This window comes from Planococcus citri, chromosome 2, assembly GCF_950023065.1.
Source record: "Planococcus citri chromosome 2, ihPlaCitr1.1, whole genome shotgun sequence".
NCBI classification, from domain to species: Eukaryota; Metazoa; Arthropoda; class Insecta; order Hemiptera; family Pseudococcidae; genus Planococcus; species Planococcus citri.
This window is the reverse complement of record NC_088678.1, coordinates 56427580-56443461: the sequence shown is the minus strand read 5'-3', so window position 1 is coordinate 56443461 and position 15882 is coordinate 56427580. Positions and strand designations below refer to the sequence as shown.

The 15882-nt window shown below is 34.2% G+C and overlaps 1 protein-coding gene across 1 annotated transcript in view; it reads right to left on the bottom strand.

Moving 5' to 3' along the window:
• The window catches only part of dpr12 (defective proboscis extension response 12), a 433627-nt gene that overhangs the window by 301780 nt on the left and 115965 nt on the right, over positions 1–15882 (bottom strand). Inside the window, exon 3 of the mRNA XM_065351525.1 lies at positions 10298–10343. The gene's annotated coding sequence lies outside the window, so the exon portion shown is untranslated. The remainder of the gene's footprint in view (positions 1–10297; positions 10344–15882) is intronic.

The window sequence follows — 15882 nt, the reverse complement described above, 5'->3', positions numbered from 1 at the left end:
TTTCTCTTACGAAACACCCTATACCTGGAGTTGTTGGCGAACAACGACGACGGCGTCCTAAAAGAAATGAATTTTATTATGTTAAAACTTTCGCTTCATAATTTTCTTCTCTCTAAAAACATAAAATAACAGCTGTTTCGCCGTAGCTTCCAGCCGACATTTTTAGAAGCGCGCCGCGCCGCGCGGAGCGAGAGAAATTTATAGTTTACTTTATTATGGCATTTCTTATATTTGTGCTATTGTAAAAAGCGCTACGCTAGAAAAAAAATGATAATAAAAAAAATCGGAAACGCGAATACCTTCTGCAAACCTCTAACGGTTGCGAAGTTGTACATATTTTTGCCTCAGCTTTCGCGCCTTCGCCTTTCCCGCGTAACGGTGAGGCCCCCGCGTGCTAAAAATCTAAAAAATAATGTTCTCGGCAATTTGTGTTTTAATAAAGCACGAATAAAGGCGCCATTTCGCGGTATTGTTGATATTTAGGATAAAATGTTTCAATATTAAAATTTATCGTTATTCGTCCCCGAAAAAAAAAAAATATACAGCTTACATAACCGCGAAAAAACTACGTGCACAGCGCAATTTCATTCCCCCGGTATAAGCTATATACGAATTTTTTCTCCAACGACGCACAATTTTTACAATACGAAGGGATTTTTTCATGCGAAATTATTCTTAAATTTCAATGCAGCGTCGTTATGGTTATTTACTCTTCCGTACCTACTTATTTTAATTTTTATTATTTCAGTGCTCGATTTTTCCTAGCGAGAAGAAATTTCTCGTAATTCGTCGTCGTATGCGAACAACGAGCGAAAAAAATTCAACCAAGCTGAAATTTTTTCAAAGTACTTACTCGTGTGATTTTAAATCAGCTAATTTCGCCGAAATTATTAAATGAAATTTATAAATTTGGGAAACGCTGAAAGCATTTTATGTCTACACGTTTCGCCGAAATTTATTCAAATAGCCTTTGAAAAACTTCACGACCTTGGTAGAAGAATGAAATTACAATAATTGAATACGAAATTGCGTAAAAATTGAAATCGAGTTACTTCACTTAGAAAGGCGAATGGGTTCGTTAGCCTCGATATTAATTCGATTGAATTTTGGCCTTTTTCAAGCCTGCACTTTTTGCTATGTAAGTACATATACACGATGCAATTAAACTCATCGTGAATTTTTGTATCAAAAAATAATAAGCTAAAACTTATCGAATGCTTTCGAAGATGAATATATTTACAGAAGTAAAAGTGATCAACGAAAATGTTACATCTAAATCTGCGGATTTTTGCATGAGGGATCTTCGATTTTTTTCAAAATCAGATCATATGTAAAGGTCATCAAACGGTGACGAATGACACAAACTGGACATTTTTTCAATTTTTATTGGCGGAGCTGTGGGGCGTCAAAGTTTTCCAAAATGGCCAAAAATGGAAAATTTCAGTTGCAAATTGCTCCATTTGCACGTGGTATAAGTAGAATTTTGAACTATTTTTCAAATTGTAGTACTTTGAGAGGGTAATCGACGAATGATGTCAAAATCAGTGTTGCCACTTTCAAAAACCTAAAAAAATCAATTTAAAAACTTATAATTTAAATATAACCACGATATCCGCGAGTAAGAGAAAAAAAATTACAAGTTTGGCACTTATTGCAAAAATACCATCAGAAACCTGAAAAATGAAAATTTTTGCTTTTTTGAGATAAGTATTTTACCAATGTGTAGACGAACATTTGAAAAAAAAATTCTATACCACGTACAATTGGAGCAATTTGTAACTGAAATTTTCCATTTTCGGCCATTTTGGAAAACTTTGAAGCCCCCCACAGCTCCGCCAAAAAAAAATCGAAAAAATGTCTGGTTTGCGTCATTCGTCATCGTTTGTTGCCCTCTACGCATGATCTGATTTTGAAAAAGATTGAAGACCCCTCGTGCAAAAATCCGCCGATTTGGCATGGAATGACCCTTACATGTGTTACTTGCGTGTTAATTAAATTGCATAACCAGTTTGCCGTAAATCCACACAAGGCTTACCTATGCATCTTTAAGCAAGGATGAGCTCGGGTGCTCCGATTTTCCTCATTTTTTTTATGAGCTCCTTCAGTTCTAACGATATAGGGACTTGAACAAGAGGAAAATTTCTCGAAATTTTGGCAGATACGAAATTTCTCGCCAATTTTCTGAAATTGAAATGCTCGCAATAAAAACTGGGTTGAACTTTTGATTTTTTTTTGTTATTTTAAAAAGAACCGATCGAGAGCTTCAAAATCAGCAATTATTATTGATTAGAGTTTGAGGAAACTTGAAAATGAATTTTTGAAGTAAAAGCTCAAATTTTCATAATAAGAACGCATTTTTTTCGAAGTACAGAAACAAGTTTTAAAACTAAAGAATCATATCAATTATTGATACCTAATCTGTAAGCACTGATTTCGAATGTTGGCTCAATTTTGCAATCGCTTGTTGGATTTTCGAAAGCACTACGAGTGAAAAATATATAAACTCGCCGTTTTTGATAGGACCCTTCGGTATCATTCATATTCAACTCGGAGGAGGAGGCATCAAAAAATTATAAAAATTAGGTACGAGTCCTCAATTTTTATCAATTTGAGGTTCTATTTATCAAGTTTAAATATTTTGCTTATTTTTTGCTGTCCCTTCATCCATTTTTGAAATGTGATGAGTGACTATAGAAGAACAATGACAAGGGAAGTATCCAAACCGGCACTAAAATTTTCGAATCAGACAACGGAGAACCGAAAGAAGAGCCTAAAATACACCACCAGCAGAAATTTCAGTGCTGAAATTAATTTGCCAATTTTTTACAAATTTTTGAAAATTCAAATTTGATCCATTCATCTTATGAAAAAATCAAAACTTGACCAAGTTGGTATAAAATGCAGAAATTTAGTTTGTAGGGGAGAGGGAGGATGTTTTGGACACTTTTCTTTGATTTGAAATTGCGAGCGATAGGAAACACCTAGAAAGGTGGGGTTGGTCTTATTTGAAAGAGGATCTCAACGTGCACATTTTGACCTACTTACTCAAAAAATTTTTAAGTTCCAAATTGAACAAACGACTGGACTTTGAAGAAAACACGTTTTGGGTGGATGTGTTGGACAAGTGGGTGATGTTTTGGACACGATAGGTGGATGTTTTGGACATGCTGAGAAAATACGTTTTTTGAATGTTTATTTTTGGAAATCCCAAATTTCAATCCATTAGAAATCAATTGTCAGTATCTTGTACACAATTTCACACAATTTCAGTTGACTCGGATTGTTTTTAATATTAGTGAGGCAATGTTGAAGAGTCGACTTTTTTATGCCATATTTTTCAGCCAGTGCTGGCCTGCAAGAATCGACATATTTTCAGGAGGCAACTTCAAATCGTTCTTGATTAGCATTTATCATTCCAGACTTATTAAAAGTCTTTCCTGGATTTGTCGGATAAAACTGAGATATTCTTACATCCAAGCATAACAAATTGTTTCGCAGTGTCCAAAACATCCCCACTATGCCATTTCTATTTTAACTGGCTGTGGGAAAAAAGTATCAGCTTTTCACGAAAAGGTAATTAATGATTATTGACGAGAAGGAATCAGAGATTTCATTTTACTTGGGCTCTTGACGAAATTCCTTACGGTTATTTTTCAGGAGCTCAAAATGTGAGATGAAAATTGTTTCCAAAAACAGCATTTCAAAACAAAAGCTGAAATATTTTTATCACATGAGTTGGTATCCGATAAATGTTGTCAAATACCAGTCGTGCCACATAATAGTGAAAACCCCGTCAACAAAAATCAAACCAACTCGTCAAACCAGCAACTGTCCAAAACATTCTCCCTCTCCCCTACTTAATTTTCGACCTCCCAATGAGTACTCGTTCTGGAGCCACCAACAGATTTTCGGATCCATATTTCAACTGTGCAGCAAAAACCCAAGTATAAATAGTACCTAATCGTATTAGCGTACTTTTGCGTATTCGCGAGAATTTTTTCCCATGAAACTTGTCACGTCGAGCGGATTTCTTGACGACGTAATACAATAAAATTATATCGCACCTAAGTACCTAGGAAAATTCTTACGAGGCGACGTTTCAATTCTTAAACACTGTTTTAGCTAAATTGTACGCGGCTATGACTGTACGACTACGACGAGTACAAGTTCTAAAGCAAACGACAAAATGATAATCGCTTCTGTTACTGCCAAACTTTCCTCTTCCATATCATAACGTCGTCGTGTTCCGTCAACTAACGCTGGTTTTATCTATTAGTACTATTATGTGTATGTAATGTATACGTAGCGAGATGAGTATTAGTATTAGTGGGGAGAATTGTCGTAATAGAAATGCAACAACCGTTATAGATGATGGTTTAATAATAATTTTTAAGTACTTCTTTATACCTATACTCGCAAATATGTTTTGTATCAACTTTTTGTTTTGATTCTCCGCAATAGTAGGTAAGGTTTTGTGCAATTTTTGCGCGTAGTTGTACGGAAATATAGTTTTTGTTTGAAGGAAAATAACATTTAATTGTGTATAGACCAGTACATCTCTCTACGTCTATCATTATTTTTAATACTTTCGCAGGAGTTTGAAAAAACCAGCCTCAACCTAACCCTCCAACCACCGATTCATTCGTACATACCTACTTTACTTTAAAATCAGTCGTGTAGGTATTCAGTACAATTCTTATTTTATTTACCTATTGTAGTTCTCTTTTTAGGCAAGTTAGGTACGTTGAACGCGCGTAATTTACCCAATTCTCGACGTGATATAATTTATATAGAGCTTTTTAAAATAAATAACGCGTTTTTTTTCGTTGTCTCTCTCGTACTCTTTTTTCTTTACCGACACACATACGTACAATCTACGAATCTAGAAGGCGCAATTTTCGCGTCAACTACACACACATCCGATACACGTTCGTGATTTTTATCCACGTGTATCCGAAATGCGAAAATTCGCTATGTGAATTTCCTTCGCAATTTTATTCCGTTTGAAAGATTTTTTCGCATTTCACACCTTATCTCGAGTAGATATGCACAAAACAGAGCGACAACACTAACACTCGACGGAGTAAAAAGAAAAAGAACCAAAAAAAAAACCTATATAATATAGGAATACCAAAAAGAACAAAAAAAAATAACAACTGAGCCATTAAAGAAAACAAAAAGTTTCAAAACTGTTTAAAAATAGGTTTATTGTATTCGCGCACAGTTGCGATTACCAAGGATTATTTTTCGTGAAAAAGTAAAAAAAATACAGCGCGTTTAAGTATATCTTTGAAAAAAAAAAGCGAGCAGATGTTAGTCGAGGAAATGGATGCTATTGTTGGTAAAATGAAGAAAGAAATTAGTTACCAGTAAAGCAGAAAAAGAAAAAAATCTCAAAACATTTTCAAGTATAACGTTGCATTCGCGTATCTTTTCTCTCGGCTAAATTACCCCTAATTCGTTTCAATCGGATATAATAATATGGCTTCGTTATTAGCCACCGGAGCGTTGATTGATTTTCGACATTAATAAAAAAAAAAACCGTTTTGAATTGAAACCAACTTGAGGATTATAGGGTAGGGAAATTCTTACAAGAGAACCAGGCTACGATGACAAGAAGAAAAAATGTTTAGTGAAGAAAGAAATATCTCAAATTGTTTGAAATGAAATTATTTTAAATCAAAGGACTTGAAAATTTTTTGGATTTAAATTATAAAATAATAATAATAATGATAAAAAAAAAAACAATTCAAAAATCAATAAAATATTGCAAAAATTAAAAATCATAAAAAATCCCTCCATATTGGGTATTAGTTTGCAGGCTCATAAAGTTCTAGCCCAAATTAATGCTTTCAATTCTAAATCAATTTTTCAATAACACTACCTACCTTGATCAGCTATTATTACCTATTTACGTTCTTTATAGCTTTCAGCGGAATTCTCGTTTCAAGTCAGTAATCTATTTATAAGTTTTTAAAAAATTTATTCTCTTGTACAAATATTTCATCAAAATTTTTTAATCACTTTCTCCCAAATCCTTTTTGAATTTCTCGACGGTGTTTTGCTAATCTATTTGTATTTTGCAATTCAAGATTAATTAGCATCCACCTTTTCTGGATATCACTCCTCACAATGAACAAAGTATCCCAACGTGTTGAAATTCATTTTTAGATTTTGGGTGAATTTTCGAAAATCTAAATTTAGCCCCCCCCCAATTTTCGACCTTCTCAGTCAATTAAGTGATGGTTTTGAACCGTTCTAGAATATTCAAAAGATTTTACATAAGACTGTTCAGATTTTGAAAAAAACGCTGTAAGTAGGATGAAAAGGAAATTCAGCAACTTATAAATTCAGATTCACCATCTTTGTGACCCTTTCGATAGATTGTGGGCAATGTGGGCACATATTTTCAAAATATTTTCGTGCTGGTTCAAATGCAAAATTTTCTCCGGTGATTATTAAAAAAAAATCTTTTTGGAAATATGAAATATGTGCTTAAATCGATCAAAAGTGTCGCAAATATATATAGTACCCAAATCTGAATTCAATGGTAGTGAATTTCAGCGTTTTTTCTAAAACTGGATACCTATAGTTATCTATCAAGAGTAAAACTGAATATTATACAGATATTATAAAAATAAAAGATTAAAAATAGTTACAGTCGTGATTATTCATAAATGAGCGTTAACATCAACGACTCAACATTTATGTAAGTATGTCATGTATCTATTATAAGTATGAACAACCAGGAGCAAAAATAAAAAGATGGGTAGGTATATAATTTTTGCCCGAGCGTAATGAAGTCTGTGGTTTGCATAGAGAACGATGTGTGCGATTCAGCCGAGGTTGAAATATAGGTATGCATTCAATTTATACCTACGTGTAAAAAGATTGAAACACGTTTGCCATATGTAGCTGAGATGTAAAGCAATTAAAATCTGATTTGTTATAAAAGGATTATGTTTTTAATTTGATGTTTTGTTTGCCGACGAGCTCCCTGGTTAAATCTAATTTCGCACCGCATGATTATAGCGAATTAATATCTCATCTGCGATGTTAATTATTCGCTCGTTTTTCGCGCCAGTGTGCCAGGTTTTTTTTTCAGCGTACGTTTTTAAATTAGGCTCGCGATGATAAAAAGACATGGGAAGTTTTTTTTTGAATTATTTATTTTGCAGATTTTTTTGCGCGCGGTCGCTTGGGAAGTAAAAGTAAACAAAACGATGTTTTCGCTGAAGAAAAATATGTGACTGAGTCTATTACGGTACCATTGGTAATGAAGGGAAAATGTTTAATGAATTGTTTATTTGAAAAAATTACGTTGAAAATGTATTTCGTTGGCAGAGTAACTGCGTTCAATTACGTTTGGAATGTTTTTAAATGCCTACCAACATTTTATCTTAATAGTGAGTGTGTCTTGAAAGCAATGTAATTGTGATGGGTGAACGACCTTTAGTTGACATTTTATTTCTTTGCTGCGGTCTATGTAAACAAAAGCTATGGGGAAAAAGAAGAGATTTGTGCAAACATGAGCACCCATATTTCTATCTTCCATTTCATTTGTTATTTACCAAAGATGCTGGCTTTACCGAGTATTTTTTTTTCTCTTCCATTAGGGACATCGGCATGTGTATACGATTCAGCTGTTTTTTTTTATCGTTGATTGCCGGCTTAGATTCATTTCGTTGTGTAAATTTGATAGTGGACAGATGAACAAATGCACCAACTAACCGCACAAATTAATTAACAATCCCGGATGATCAAGCGAAGGAAAAAAATCCACCCCCATTTTTTGTAAACGAACTAGGTAGGGGTTGTTAAAACGTACACTTGCCTATACCTACTACTTGACTTACATGCGACGCTATTACTGTACCATATTATCGGTAAAACTTTATTATTCACCCAGAAATGGACAAGTTATTTGGAAATGTTCTCGTGTTCGGTATACTACAAATATATTCGGTTGTAGCACGAAAAACCAACACTATACCTATACCTACCGTCAAACCGTCGAGTCGAAAATTTCGCTTCTCAGAAGGTTGATAAAATGTGAAAAATGTCGCATGATACACGCAACATGCAATATCTGTTAATGGAATGGGGTAAAGTTGAGCGAGATATTTGGGCAAAGGTATAGGTTTAGAGGCACCTAAGCGCCAAACGTCACAGGCAGGAAAATATGTCGCCGTTGTGTTGTTGAAAAAAAAAAAACATACACTATAGAGTGAGAGAGAAACACCAGTACTTAGCGGATTTATGACCTTTTTGTTTATTAACTATTTAATTTACTTGCGATAGTGCGTGTCAGCTAAACGATTAATGATCAGATTGAACAATAAAAAAGAGGGAAAACAACGTGCATTTTTTAGCTGCACGAATAAACACGATTTGTGTTTTTTTTTCTCTATACTCTTTGAGTTATTGTAATCGACCAGAAGTACTGATATGTCGACTGCGTTATCGTTACAGTGAAGATATCGATTTGATTCCAGCTTTTAACTTGTGATTTATGTATAACGGTGCATTGAGAAAAGTTACACTTAGTTACACAGGTGTTATTACGTTATCAGTGTAATGGATTACCTAGAGCTAGGATGCGCTGATTTAAAAACCAGTCGTAGGAAGAACAAAAAAGTGCAAATTCCAATCTACATTTTTGACATTCGAATATGTTTTTTACCCTGAAGGTCTGTCCAAAATTCCTGTGACGTTGATTCGTGTAACACAACCCTTCAAAAGCAGAGAGAGAGTCCAGTAATTCATTAATTTTTTGGTGAATTTCTGATAATTATTGGAAAATTAGGTAGGTAGCTGTCAAATTTCGATAAATCAGTGGTAATTTCTGGCAAATTACTCGGTAATTTTTGGTGAATTACTAGGTAATTTCTGGTAAAATACTAGGTAATTTCTGGTAAATTACTAGGTAATTTCTGGTAAATTACTAGGTAATTTCTGGTAAATTACTAGGTAATTTCTGGTAAATTACTAGGTAATTTCTGGTAAATTTCTCGGCAATTTTTGATGAATTTACTCGATGATTTTTGATAACTTTACTTGGTAATTTTTGATAACTTTACTTGGTAATTTTTGATACTGTATTTTAATCAAGAACTTTTGGTAAATTAGGTACTTGGTAATTTTTGGTAAATTTACTTGGTGATTTTTGGTAACTTTACTTGGTATATCGTATTTGATAAATTTGGTAATTTTTGGTTTTTCAATCAGGAACTTTTGGTAAATTACTCGGTAATTTTTGGTAAATTAGTGGTAATTTTTGATAAATTTACTTGGTGATTTTTGATAACTTTACTTGGTGATTTTTGATAACTTTACTTGGTAATTTTTGGTAACTTTTGGTACCTATTTTAATCAAAAGCTTTTGGTAAATTTCTCGGTAATTTTTGATAAATTTACTCGATGATTTTTGATAACTTTACTTGGTAATTTTTGATGAATAATTTGGTAATTTTTAATACTGTATTTTAATCAAGAACTTTTGGTAAATTACTCGGTAATTTTTGGTAAATTTACTTGGTAACTCTTGGTAAATTTACTTGGTGATTTTTGGTAACTTTACTAGGTATACTTGATAAATAATTTGGTAATTTTTGGTTTTTCAATCAGGAACTTTTGGTAAATTACTCGGTAATTTTTGGTAAATTTAATTTGTGATTTTTGATAATCTTAGATCTTACATGGTAATTTTTGATAAATGATTTGGTAATTTTTGGTATTTTAATAAATTTTTCGTAAATTACTGGATGATAAACGTTGGTAAATTTTTTGGTATTAAGTTGGTATATCTACTTATGGTAAGCTTTTGAATAATCTCTGGTAATTTGTTAACTTTTTATAAAAAATGACGAAAAATGTGTAATTACTGGTAAATTAAAAACAATTATTTTGTGAATTAGGTATGTATTGATAATTTTTCCAAATTTTCAGTAATGTTTTTACCATTGAAAAAACGATTTTTTTGTGTGCCGAGATATTCAAGAAAATGTCAGTCCTTCAACATCGCCGTTGTAGTAAATACATACATTTAAATACAATATATTTCGTCACAGTGATTCAAAACACTATCAAAGTCCCCATTTCAGGTCTTTTTAGTCCTACAGTTTTTCAACCAGCGTTGAAAAACTACGTCTGATTTTATCAAGCATTTATATTTCAATACGTTTTCAACGACTGCGAATTTACAAAAGCAACAGGTGCCAAAAAAAAATTACTGCGCGATATATCGCATTATCTTATCAAAAGCTTTAGAATTTGGCATAGCTCCAAAACAACTTACCGAAAGTCTCGATGTCAAAATTTCACAAATCGACCATGATACGAATCTGCAAACATTACAAAAAATAACATATTTGATTATAATTTCAAAAAGGAATGAAACATCGTAAAATAATAACATATCATTACGTATATTTCTATAAAAATAACAATAAACATGACGTAAGTATTCCTCTACAAAGAATAGAGCAATAAAATCACACAGTATAATTAACTTGGGTATCTTCCAGCATTTATTTTGCAAACGAAACGCACTCCAATAATTAAAACAACTCGTGCAATTTTGATTTACAAACCTAACCTACACAGGCATTGTATGATACAAAACTTCAATTTCTTTTACACCGATTTCGCCCTTTAATAAGAATAAAAACAGCAAGAAAATAAATATTTGCTTTCTTCGTAAGGATTTCTTTTTTTTTGGTAATCTGTAATTCCTTTCTTTCGAAAGAAATAAGTTTAAAACCCGGAACGACCTTTTCAAAGCTTCTAACAATGGTAACAGTAATGTTTCTTTAAAAAAAAAATTCTAACTCTGAAAAATCATTTATGATTATTTCGCTTCGGTTGAAGAGCCGTTAAGCATGGGATAAGAAGCGGAGTGTTAAGTTCAAATATTTCGAATGGACCTTTGTTGCAAAAATATTTCTATTGAGAGAGATGGGCTTTTTGAAAAATACTCTTTTCTATTGTAAAGGTGGTACCGCGTATGCTGTGCAGCGAGAGAGGCGAGCGTGTTGTTCAAAAGCGCCAGTTTTTCGCATTAGACACGCGATATTTTTTTCCCTTTAAATATCCACGTCTTCGGGTACCTATTTTTCTCTCTCGCTCACTCTCTCTTAACCTTTACGCCAGGCTAAGTATGTATAGAAATTCTACACGACGAGTACCTATTGGCATTTAAATTATTTTTCATCTAAATACGTATATCTACGTAGCCTACACGATCGTAGCCCATTCGGTGTATTCAAAAAATACCTCCGTAAGACCTAATCTATAAATCTTTCGGTCAGTTGGTTTTTGCGGCTTTGCATAAATTTTCGACGTAAACATGCTTCACTTTAAAGTCGACTATTTTCCAGCATTTTTCGAGAGCATTGCTTTTTTTCTTTTTCAATAGTTGACAGTTTGGAATCGCTGTTCGCAGTTGTGGAAAATTTTTTCCAGGTTTTGCGTCTCACATATTGAATTTAGATTGCGGAAAATACAAGTACTTTACTGTTTGCCTGCCATGGTAGGTAAGTGATGATTGTTCCAGCAATCTGGATACAGCGAGCTTACCTAACTCCATCTTACAATATTGCATCATATTTCAACTTCACAGGTGATCAAGATTCTAATTTGGGATCAGATTCCTTGATGATTTTTCATCAACTAGGTACTCAGAGTGTGTAATTTCTATGAGAGAATACATATCAATTTTACATACCTGATTATGAGCTCTCTTGTAGTATGGTACCTAAACTTGAAAAAAAAAATCAAATTGAGGAGCTTACTGCAAAAACAGCCCTTGTCACTTCGCCACTTAGACCCACTCCATTGCACCTATAGCCAACTGCGGAGATCATGTTGTGATGATGAAATGGCCGTCAAGTTCAAGTGACAATGGCTATTTTTTCAATGAACTCCTCAATTGGATACACAGGAAAGATTTGGTAAATCATTGGAAAAAATTGGTAATTTCACTAGTGATTTTCGATAAATTACTGATAATTTTGATTGAAATTACTAATACATAATTTTTGGTAAACTACTGGTATTTTTTTGGAAGATTACTAGTAATTAGTGATAAATTTTTTGGTAACTTGTAGTGAATTTCTGAAAGTTTTTGGTAAATTACTGGACATTTCTGGTAATTTATTGGTAATTTTTGGTAATTCTTCCGGTTACTTCTGGTAATTTAACATTATTTCTGATAATTTACCAGTTATTTCTGGTAAATTACCCACCAGTAATTTCTGGTAAATTATTCTTCTTCTTGGTGCTGTTTCACCGCTCTGGGGGTATTGTGATTATAATGCAACGGCAGCCGTTTCTGTGGCACGATTTACACCAGCGCTCTCCAACTGTCTCTATTTGGGGCACTTCTGACGCAAGCTGGGAAGCTGCGTCCAATGGCTTTCCGAATGGAGTCTGTTTATCATGTGGGGAGCGTCCACACCCTCTTGTTCCCTCAACTTTTCCTTGGATGAACAGGGACTCCATGGCATCAGCCCTTGTGACATGCCCAAAGTATTTGAGGATTCTGCTGAGTACCACTGCTGATAATCTTTTCTGGACACCGATTTCCCCCAGGATGGACACGTTGGTCCTTTTCTCCGTCCATGGGATCCGAAGCATTCTCCTCCAGCACCACATCTCGAGCGCATAAATTTTTCTTCTGTCTCCCTCACGTACTGTCCAAGTTTCTGAAGCGTAGAGAAATGCTGAGAAAACTAGAGCATTTACTTACCAGCCTTATCTTCAGAATCTTGCTCACTACTGTGTCTGACCATATCTTCATTAAGATGAGACATGGCGCTTCTTGTGATCTGCGCTCTGCGTCTTATCTCGGCTTCACTACCTCCTTTGTTATCCACGATGGATCCCAGGTATACAAACTGGCTAACAACTTCAATTCCCTCAATTTCCTGTATTTCAGGCGAGTTGTTCTCAGGCCGGTTCACAATCATAATCTTCGTCTTTGCTTTGTTTATTAGCAAGCCATATTTTGCTCTGACCTCTTACAGGCATTTCAGAAAACTGGTCATATGTTCGACGCTTGAGGTGATGAGGGTGGTGTCAACAGGGTAGCAAAGGTTTAACATTTGTACACCTCTAATTGGTACTCCTCCTTGCCACTCACCACACCTGAGCCAATTGTCATTGGTGCTTTCTGATACAATTAGCTGCAACGTTTACCGAATTATATATTCTCCATATAGATTAAACAGGAGTGGGGATAGAATGCAGCCCTGCCATACTCCTCTCTCTGGGTGGAATTTCTGGTAATTTCTGGTGAATTACTGATTTTTTTTAGAAGTTGCTGTTAAGTTTTATGAAAAGTTAATGGTAATTTTTGGCGAAAAACTTGTATGTAAGTACCTACCTACTTTAACTTTAGACAATTTTTTAGATGCCTACATAAATGGATGCCAAATCCCATCTCAATTAGGACTGCTTAGTTAATAATAAAATTGATGAAATTCTAGAAAAATTCGTCCACAAAATCAGTTTTCTTCAGACCTCCAGCCAACTAACTAGGTAGGTAGGTACTGCTCATCAATAACAATTTTCATTTCTATACCTAGGTATTTTTAAAAGGTGAAAAAAAACGTGTTTTTATAGACCTCTAAAGCAGTAAGTGGGAGATGAAAATAATGATACCGATGATCTTGATGAACATACGACTACCTAACGATCATAAAATTTGAACGCATATTTTCCAGCGTTGCCTGAATTCCAATAATTTTTACTACATTTTGAACAATTCGTTGGAGTTAGCAATGTAATGATTTCAGAAAAGTTTTGAATTATTCGAATGAGTATTCTTATGAGATCTCTTCTTGTACTTATTATGGGATATTATTTTCATCATTAGGTGCCTATTCGGTATTTTTTTATTATAATTTTGAGTTTTATGCTACTTACAAAATTTCTACTTCATTTTGAAACATTACTCACAGAAATGCAATAAATTTCGTTGGCCAATAATATGTATCACAATGTTTTCCAATTGAAAAGTTTGATCATTATTGCGTTTTTATTGAGCTGCAAATGCTACTGACTCTTCTATTGCGATTTTTCATTCCATCTGAATCTAATTTCCCTTCTCCTAGTCCTGCGTAGGTAGTTTAAAATTCAACCATACTATAATCGTTCGTCGATACGGTACGTGAACGCAACCCTTACTACTTGAGAGGTATACTTATTGGCGGGTGTATGCCTATATTGCCTATGCAACTACTGCATACATATTCCTCCATCTACTACATTGTATAGGCAACGAACTCGATGACAATTCCGCGATAGCTTTTTCATATTCAACATTTCAAAAGTGGGAAAGTCGCTACTTTAAATTCAGCAACAACTTACGCATTCTCGAAATCGCGCCACTATGAGGAATAATTTCGCATCCCTCATTCCGATACATTACTTTTTCGATGGCGGATACCATCTCACGTTATCATTTATAACGAACGTGTTAGATTTTCGAGTAAAAAGCGCAGTCAGATTTACGATTTGCGGAACGGTTTCGTACATGTTTGTACCTTTTATTATTATACCAAGTTGCGAAGACGAGGACGACATTTGGTGCCTTCGAGGTACACATACTCGTACGAGAAAATGTTACTCCGGTAGGTACATATAGTTTTGTATTCGTACTTTGTAGCATGGTTATGGTACGGATCCCGAAATGCGTGACTTTTACCGCGCTTTTACCTTTTGTAAAAAAAAAAAAAAAAAAAACGTAAAGTACGGAACCAGCAACGGAGAGTATTTTTTCGATGTCACTTTTAGAAAGCTTTCAATTTTTTATACATTCGTTGGAAATTCACCGTTACAATATTTCGCAGAATAAGGTAAGGTGTACTCTGAAAAGTACTACGAAACAGGTATCTTACCTAGCGAAGTAATATCGTAGAGGTGGAAATTCGCAAACGTGTCTTCGCGAATATGTTACACTCATTCTTTACATGTAGTTACTTTTTTGGCGTTCGTGTATTTGCTAGGGTGGTAATAACAGTTGAGAAACTAAGCACACAGATCTTCCCTATGAAGTTGTAGGTAGAAAAATTTCGTATTCCCCTTTGTAATCTTGGTCCGTTCTCTCGTGTTAAAAATATACTTGTCATTTAGATTTTCGTTCCACGAATTTGTTGCTTTATTTTTTCAGAGCACAATTTCACCTACCTACATTTTGTTTTAGTAACCTGCAGGTAGAGTAGTAAATGTAGGCATGTCTGCTACCTTGCTACCTGGTTGGATTCGTAAAATCGATCTTTTAAATAATGAAAGCTTACGACAATACTAAAGTTTTGCGGTTTTACTGGTCACCAAGCACGTGTAAATTAATTTTACGTTTTCAACGTAAAATTGTAACAGAATGGTCGTTACAACGACACCTTCATGCCTGAGCAGCTTTGCCATACCGTTCACGCCATCATTTAGTAAAATCTATTCACGTGATTAAGAAACGAGGCGTAGGTTGTTTCGTTATGTTGACAACTTTCGAATGGACTAAATTATGAAATTGTAGTCATGCGAAGAATTACTACAACTGTAAGTAGGTACTGCTAGGTACCCTCTTCTGTGTCGCTCGTTTCCTCAACTATTCCGCGTGACGTCTTTGTTTTTTAATTAATTTTATTTTGCGTAATTGCACGAATTAAATAGCTACCCTGTTTCGTTATTTCACTGCGGATGCTAATTTAATTGATTAGACGAGTTATAATTTCGAGGAAGTGTCGATTCGAATGACAGCAACTTTGCGGAAACGTTTTTAAGCTTCATGTCGACAATTATTGACAGTGCAATGTCGAAATTGCGAGATACGAATGTACTTGAATGGCTAATTACATTTTTAATTCAATTTATTTATGTGTA